Genomic DNA, 9169 nt, shown 5'->3' with positions numbered 1-9169 from the left:
GAACTAGAGGGTATTATGCTTAGCGAAATAAGTCAATCGGAGAAAGACAACTATCATATGATCTCCCTGATATGAGGAAGTGGAGATGCAACGTGGGGGGTTTGGGGGGTTGGAAAAGAATAAATGAAACAAGATGGGATTGGGAGGGAGACAAACCATAAGAGACTCTTAATCTCACAAAACAAACTGAGGATTGCCGGGGCAGGGGGTAGGGAGAGGGTGGTGGGGTTATGGACATTGGGGAGGGTATGTGCTATGGTGAGTGCTGTGAAGTGTGTAAACCTGGAGATTCACAGACCTGTACCCCTGGGGCTAATAATCCATTATATGTTTATAAAAAAATAAAAAAATTATAAAAAAGAGAGAGAGAGAGAAGCCCCATTGTAATAATTCTGATCATATATACTTTAACTTAGCATATATTTTTGGAGAACAATTTGAATGAAGAGATCAAATTTGATTGCTAGAGAAAGAACCCATGCTTCATCACACGTAAGAGCTTACGCCAGCATGGTAGTTTCCAGGATATGAGAGGGCAGAGACCTGCTGATCTCCCAATGGACTAGATTTTATTAGTACTCCTTTCCTTCCTGAGCGCTGAGCCAGACCCAGAGTCTGGAGGGCACAGCAGGAAACTGAACAGAGCCCTGCTCATTCTTCCTGTGACTTTATGTAGCAAGAATCCTTCACTCCTCTATGATACCCATAATTATTCTTATTCAAAGTCAGCTTCGCACGTGTCGTTTGTATAGTCTGAATGTCAGGAAGGTGCAGAGGGAAAGAAACTCATCCATTGTGGAATATCATCCAGTACTGAGGCTGGTAGACACATTGGAAAAGCCCGGAGTAAACAGTGTAATCAAGGTGTGGTAATAGAGAAATCCATTCTGGACAAGATGTGGGTTCTACCTTCTCAAACATAAAAGGACAGATAAGATTAAATAGCCCTCCCCCGATCATGAAACAATAAAAACTGGAATTTGTTTGAAAGTTAAAACTGCCCTCTCACCCAGCTTAAGGCTGTTTTGGAAAACTTCTAACTGTTTGGATGAGACCCACCCACAAAAATGGAAGAAAATCTCCTTTACTTAAAATCAGCTGACTGTAGATGTTGAAAACATCTGCAGAACATCTTCATAGCAACACTAGATTATTGTCTGATCAAATACCTGGCACCACAGCTTAGCCAAGAAGACACATGAGACTAAATATCACCCTCCACCTTGTCGACTAGGCACCCATACACATCTACTTAAACTACGCTTCATCTCCAAATACAATCAGAAAGTCATACTTCTGAATGAACATGGGACCCAACTTGAGCCAAGGAGATGCTGGGAGAAACAAAGGAAGTTTTGCCTTTTCTGCTTTCTATTTCACTGAGAAAATAGAAGCAGTCAAGAGTCCTTCTCGATCTCCCACAACCATTTGTAGGCATTCATTGCATATGTGACCATCTACTCTGCCTTTTCTTTTGTTACTAAAGATGCACTCTCAGTGACTGTCCTCTAGAGCTCAGCCCTTTTACTTATCTAAGGACATGATGCCCAGCAATTCTCAGCTATATCTCCTGCATCATGAGTTCCCCTCTCTACTGGATTCCTCTCATCAGCAGAAAAATACACTCTATTTTTCCCATCTTAAAAATCCTTCTTTTAAGTGACTGTTAAGGAGCACAATGTTCCTTTTTGTGGGTGCTGGGAATGTTCTAAATCGACTGTGGTGATGATAACACAATGCTGAATATACCATCTACTATTTACTAAAAACCACTGACAGGTACACTTTAACTGGGTGAATTGTATATGAATGTGAAAGGTATCTCAGTAGAACTATTATTAAAAAAGAGGATGCTGGCAAATATATCTAAATATTTGAAATTGGGTTGAAAAAGTCACAATGATATTTCAACTACTTTAACGGAAGATCTGAAAATATTTGCAAACTTATTCTACAAAAATGATATAAATATCGTCTATTCATTAAGAAAAATGTGATGGAATAGAAAACAAAAAGAGGAAATGAAAGGACCTCCATTAAAAAAGCCCTCTCTTGACATCATGCCTCCTTCCGGTTGCTACTTTATTCCCTCCCTTCCTTTGCACCCGAAGTTTATTTTGAAAATTGTCTCTACTCTTTTTCAGCAATCTCTCTTTTCCCACACTTCATTGAACCTGCTCCATTCAAGCCATCACCTCGCCACTTCAATTAACACTACTCTTCAGGGGCACCAGCCACCTCCATGTAGCTACATCTGATGGTCAGTTCTCAATCCTGATCTTTTCTATCCGTCATCGTTGACACAGTTTGCCTACCATTTCCTTGTCATCCTTGCTACGCAGCTACAATGGTGCTGTGGAACAAATCCACCCCCAAACTCAGTAGTTGAAAGCATTTATTTTGCCCATTCATCTGCGGGTCGCACGAGGGGTCTTCTAATCTAGGCTTGGCTTACCAGGGACCTGGCAGCAGGATAGGCTCAGACCTATTCACTGGCCCTATCTTGGGCCAGTGAACTCACCAGGCAGGTCACATTTATCTCCTGCAAGAGATCAAGTGGAAACACAGGATGCCTGTAAGGTCTAGACTCAGATCTGGCACTGGCATTTCCACCAACATTCTATTGGCCAAAGAAAATCATGTCTTTGAGCCCCAAATCAAAGGACCTGTAAATATGTTCTATTTTTAGGGGTAATACTTACATTGTCATATGGCAAAAAGCATGGACATAGGGAGGGGTGAAGAATGGGGATATTTAATTTAATCTACTATGCATCCTTGAATCACTTTCTTCATTGGTTTCTAGAATCTACACTCTACCTGTTTTACTCTTTCCCTTTGGCTGTTCCTTCCCGGAAGTGGAATTGGAATGCCTCAAGGATCATCCTTGGACTTCTTCTCTAGCTATAGGGATTCTTTGGTGATATCATCTAGCTTTATGGTTCTAAAAATTGTTTATGTGCTGATATCTCCCAGTTTACATCTTCACTATGACCTCTCTCCTGAACTCCAGAATCATATACCCAACTGCCTAGACTTGAATGTCTAACAGTAATTTTAAACTTAACATGTCTGAAAACAAAATCCTGATCTTCTTCTTTTTTTTTTTTTATGATTTTCTTTATTTATTTGACAGAGAGATCACAAGTAGGCAGAGAGGCAGGCAGAGAGAGAGGAGGAAGCAGGCTCCCTGCCAAGCAGAGAGCTCGATGCGGGGCTCGATCCCAGGACCCTGAGACCACGACATGAGCTGAAGGCAGAAGCCCAACCCACTGAGCCACCCAGGCACCCCCTAATCTTCTTCTTAAAGTATTCCCCATGTATGTCCCCAGAACTGTTGCCCTTTCCTTCCAGATGCTCAGGTAAACCCTTAGAGTCAGTCTTTCCTTTTTCTTGTTACCATCATCTCTTATATTTTAACAGCCTCTTCCTCCCTAGAATCTATTTTCAATATAGCAGCTAGAATAAATTTTTAAGGATATACATCAGATAATGTCATTCTTCTGCTCAAAACCCTTCAATGACCCTTCAACTCACCTACGGACTTTAAAGCCATGTGCAATCTGATATTCTGTTATTCTTTGACCCTATTTCTTCTCCCTTCCTCACTCACTCTACTCCAACCATATGAACTTCTCTGATGTTCCTTGAAAATGCCAACTGTCTCCTACCCCAGGGCCTTTGCATTTGTTATACCTGCTTGCTGGAACTCTCTTCCCTAGACACACCCTGGCTTGCTCCTTGATCTCATTTCTATCCTTTCTCAAATATTAGCTTTTCAGTGATACCTGGCTTAACCACATTTTATTTACTTGTTTTGACCACATTTTAAATTATAACCCTATCTTTATCACCCTGTTTTTTCCAGTTCTTTTTTTTTTTCATAGCATTATTTATCACTACTTGATACACCACTGATTTTACCTATTTGTTGTCTATTTCTCCTAGGTGGATATATAAGTTTCAAGAACTTTTGTTTTCCTCACTGGCATATCCTCAGAATATAGGATTGTGCCTGGTATGCACTCAATAAATATTTGATATAAGGGATAGATAATAGAGCACTGAAGAATTTGGTTAACCGGCATAGTGATATAAAGTCCACTTCGTTCATTGTGGTTGACCTTAATGATTACTAAAACTGACCTGACATACCTTAAATGTCTCAATAAAGAGTGACTACCTGACAAGTGTTATTAGCTTCATGGGTACGGATGGAATCATCCAGTAAGAACATACACATGGAAGAAAGACAAGGACAGGGATTCCCTTGTTCTACCTTCATCTACCTGTCTGGCTACTTTCTGTGCCTCCTTAAAGCACCATGTTTAGTAGAAGTCATTTCCAGTTAAAAAAAAAAAAAAATACTGGGGCCAAAGAGGCATTATTTCTCCAATAAAGAGAATTAGTTTCTCTGCAAATCAGGGCAAAATGAAGCTCCTGGGGAGATGTGGGTCTCACTGTGAGCACAGGCATTCATTTCCCTTCTGGAAGTTGAGCAAAGGTGCCAGAGTCACCAGAGAAGGTAGTGTGGGATGGGGGCTGAAAGTCTAGACACCAGAACCAAAATACCTTGGCTCCAACTGTGACTCCACCCTTAATGGTCCTGTGACCTTGGCAAGCAACCTACATGTTCAGTTCCTTGTTTTATCATCTGTGCAATGCATTTAATAACAATACTTCCATGACAGAGTTATTGGAAAGGCTAAATGAATTAATGTAGACCACACACTTAGGACATATATATGGTACCATATGTCATACATATATGATATGTAGTCAGTACTGTGGAAGTGATAGTGATAATGCTGAGCCTTGGAGCTCAGATCTAAGTGTGACATGGAGTCACTGCCTCCTTGTATGCTCTCCCAGGACTAGGCTACACACTGCTTTGGGTTTTCAGGGTACCTGTATGCACTGGCCCTTGGAGCATTCACAACATTATGTTGACATTGTCTGTTTATGAATCTATCTTTGCACTCAACCATAAACACCCATAAACACCAAGATAGGACCAGGTCTAACTCATTTTGGGGATTGGCCTGGTATGGCATGGGGCACATAGAAAACAGTCCTGTGTCTATAGGGGCCAGGACCTTCCCTGAGTAAAGCCGGCTAGATATAAACTAATAAAAAGAAACACTAGGGAATAATGGCCCTCTGGTAATACCAAGTGGCAGCAACTATGCAAACTTCATCCTATTGTCGTGCAGAAAAATGGGCTCCAGGCTTCATATCAATCAATTTTCCAACACTGCACACTGACAGTCTCCTTTTCTGCCATAGATTCTGGGGATTAGGATATGGCTATCTTCGGGGTGCCCTTATTCAGCCTGCTACAAGCCCAAAATATGGATATAAAAATAAATTTTGGATGGCTCTCTTGTTTTCTCTGATACAGAGCCTTTCATTCACTGGGTTGATTGTTTCTCCTTTCACTTTTTTGGGCCTTCTCACACCCTTGCGGATTTATGGTGATACGCTCATCTTCCGTATGGAAACACCCTGTTTCTCAGGGACCTGAGGACCACGGTTGTTGGGTTCCCTTGAGGTGGTCTTGGCAGCTGTGGTGGTCTGCCACACAATAGCCACAGTGGTTTCTCAGCACTGAAAGGGGGACAGAATCTTTTGAGGGAGAAACCTGCATACCTCCAGCGTGCCTCACCCTCTTCTGCAGTCTCCACCTCCTCCACACCCCAGTGGCAGCCAGAAGAGACTGTATTTGCATTTTCCCAAATAGAAGAGGCCGTTTCAGTTTCCAGGCTTACTAGACCTTCCTTTAAGACACTGTAAAGCAAAAGAAGAAGTAGGTGCAAGAGACTGAAAATCATTGTTACTGGGTAAAAAGAAACCTCCATGTTATCAGACAGGCAAAACTAGTCATATTTTCCAGATAACCTTTAACGTCCCATTCCCAGAGGCCTTCCTCAGTTCTTGATGATACGAAGACCCAACTTTTTTTTTTTTTTAACTTTCCAGGAATTTAAAACATTTTTTTAAATTTTAGTATTAATAACATACAGTGTTATGTTAGGGTATACAGTATAGTGAGCCAACAATTCTATACATTGCTCAGTGTTCATCAAGATAAGTGGATTCTTAATCCCCTTCACCTGTTTCACCCATCCCCCCCGCCTCCCCTCTGGTAACCACCAGTTTGTTCTCTATAGTTAATAGTCTGGTTTTTCATTTGTCTCTTTTTTCTTTGTTCATTTGCTTTGTTTTTTAAATTCCATGTATGGGTGAAATCATATGGTATTTTTCTTTCTCTGACTGGCTTATTTCACTCAGCATTATACCTTCTGGATCCATCTATGTTGTTGCAAATGGCAAGAGTTCATCCTTTTTCACGGCTGAAATATATATATATATATATATATATATATATATATATATATATATATCATCTTCTTTATCCACTCATCTATCAACAGATACTTGGGTTGCTTCCATAATCTGACTATTGTAAATAATGCTTCAGTAAGCAGAGAGGTGCATCTATCTTTCTGAGTAAGAGCTGAATTTATCACGTGCCAGGAGCTGTTCTAAGCCCTAGACATATATTAACTCATTTATTTCTCACAATAACCTTCATCTCCTCACCTTGTTGGTGGGTTGACAGAGAGGTTAAATAACTTCTCCTGGATCACTCAATGTCTTCTTCTTAGCTACAATGTCAAAACAAAGACAAGATATGAAGGAATAGGCAACACCATGAGAAGCTGCACACAAATACCGTTTAACTCAAACAACTTCCATTCATTTATTTCCTTCAATGAGCCCAGTAACAACTGCAAGTAAGCAAGAGATGATAGCTGGTAGAAGGCTCCATGAGAAGCTGCACACAAATACCGTTTAACTCAAACATCTTCCATTCATTTATTTCCTTCAATGAGCCCAGTAACAACTGCAAGTAAGCAAGAGATGATAGCTGGTAGAAGGCTCACGCCACCTGTTTGGGGATTGACTAGGGTCTCTCAATGTCCCTGTTGCCACTGACTCCCACCATAGATCTGGTGGGCTCTCCTTGCCAAGGTCTTTACTCCAGTCTTCACCAGGGATGAAGTCATGATCATTTTGTGGTGGTCCATGACCTGTGATAGTTGGGGATATATATTCATCATGGCTTGGCTGGCTAGCCCCAGGTTCTGAGTGGGGAGGCTGAGCACTCTGGGTGTACCTTAGGATCTACTGGCTTGCACTTGCATCAGCCCTATTCTGATTGGCTACACCCCAACTTACATAAGCCATTGCAGCATTACATATGCATTGTTAGCTAGTTATGCTATTCCTTATCAACACATTCCAGAGCTTTCTGGAACTTTTCTTTTTTTTTTTTAAGACTTTATTTATTTATTTGACAGAGATAGATCATAAGTAGGCAGAGAGGCAGGCAGAGAGAGGGGGGGAAGCAGGCTCTCTGCTGAGCAGAGAGGCCGAAGTGGGGCTCGATCCCAGGACCCTGAGATCATGACCTGAGCCAAAGGCAGAGGCTTAACCCAATGAGTTCAGGCATCCCTGGAACTTTTCTAAACTTGCTTATGACTTTGGGGGATAGCAGGTATTTATAAACTCTTCTGAGGGATGAAGCCATATGCTAATCTGTAATGGAGTGTATATCTACATATATATGATTTTAATTGCTTTTGTAAAAAATGCTTACAGGGAAAAGAATGTTTTGGTGGGAAAGCTTGTTTACCATTTTTTTTTAAAGCATAGCAAATACGTTTTGATTTATCTCTGTCAAAATGCAAGTTGTGGCATCCTTTAATCACACATAGCTAGTTAGTGACAAAGCCAGGATTTATGTCCATGCAGTCTAAATGCAGAGTCCACATTCTTTTTTTTTAATTTTTTTAAATTTTTATTTATTTGACAGACAGAGATCACAAGTAGGCAGAGAGGCAGACAGAGAGAGAGGAAGGAAGCAGGCTCCTCGCCGAGCAGAGAGCCCGATGTGGGGCTCGATCCCAGGACGCTGGGATCATGACCTGAGCCGAAGGCAGAGGCTTCAACCCACTGAACCACCCAGGTGCCCCCAGAGTCCACATTCTTAACTCGTATATTACTTTGCCTCTTTTTCTAGAAGTGATATTTCACACTGAAGTGACTACTGCCAAGTATACAGACCATACCAGAAGAAAATCGGAGCTATCAGGGGCCAGACTCGGCTACATAAGAGGTATCTTAAAAAGCAACTGAAAATGCTAATAAACTAGTGTATAGGGATCTTTAAATTACTGTACTTTTCTTATATTGTAATAAGTTGTTAAGCCTTTTATTTTAATTAAACTTCCTCAGATACAATATGGCTAGCATGATTGCAGCTGTTGTAAGTTTTGCCCATCTATGGCTTTTCAAGAAAATATTCTCCTGGGTTTCCAGATGGAAATTCAGCTAAAATTTCTCTCGGCTTTGTACCACCTTCAGAGAGAGAAATCTGGGCCATTGGCACAAAGGGCATTTCTGGCATGAGAATAAGTTATCTTCTAAGGCCAAGGTGAGGAAATGACACTGCCTCAGCTAAGCTCTAGCCTGTGCTCATGAATTTGCAGAGAAGGCTTTGCTCAGAGCAAGGAAGAAAAAGTGGATTTAGCAGATCTGAGATACTGCTAACCAGTGAACTTGGACCTGGGGCAGACTAATGAGAAGTACATGGATGGAATAACCACACCAAGACTAATTGAACTATGGACACTGCAAGTTAATGACTGTGTAACTTACAAAGTGTGTTCATATGATCTCCATGGGGAAAAACAAACATTACATCACAGCCCAGAAGGCAAGTGCCCTTTAAGTTGGTGGCTCTTTCTTTTGTGTCAACAGTATGGCTCAAGAGAGAGGCGTGTGCTCACGCTTTTATACAACATGGACATGATTTTTCTGAAAATATTTTTGAAAATGGCAAGATGTCACATGACTATGAGCCTCAACAATTCTTGGAGATAGTCAGGGCCTGTATAAAATCTTGAATTTTCAGATGAGGAAACAATTAAACCTGATCTTTCTTTGCTTAAGATTTCTGCTATGTGTAAAATGTTGGATATTTATTCCCAGTTGCTGTCTTTGTCATAAAAGATGTTGTAGTGGCTATGAATTCCTATTAACATCTGATGTATGCCTCATAAAAGAATGAAACTAACGCTCCAGAAGGACTTATAAAACACCC

This window comes from Martes martes (assembly GCF_963455335.1).
Source record: "Martes martes genome assembly, chromosome: 2".
Taxonomy (NCBI): Eukaryota; Metazoa; Chordata; class Mammalia; order Carnivora; family Mustelidae; genus Martes; species Martes martes.
The sequence above is the reverse complement of the archived record's forward strand: the minus strand, read 5'-3'. Positions refer to the sequence as shown.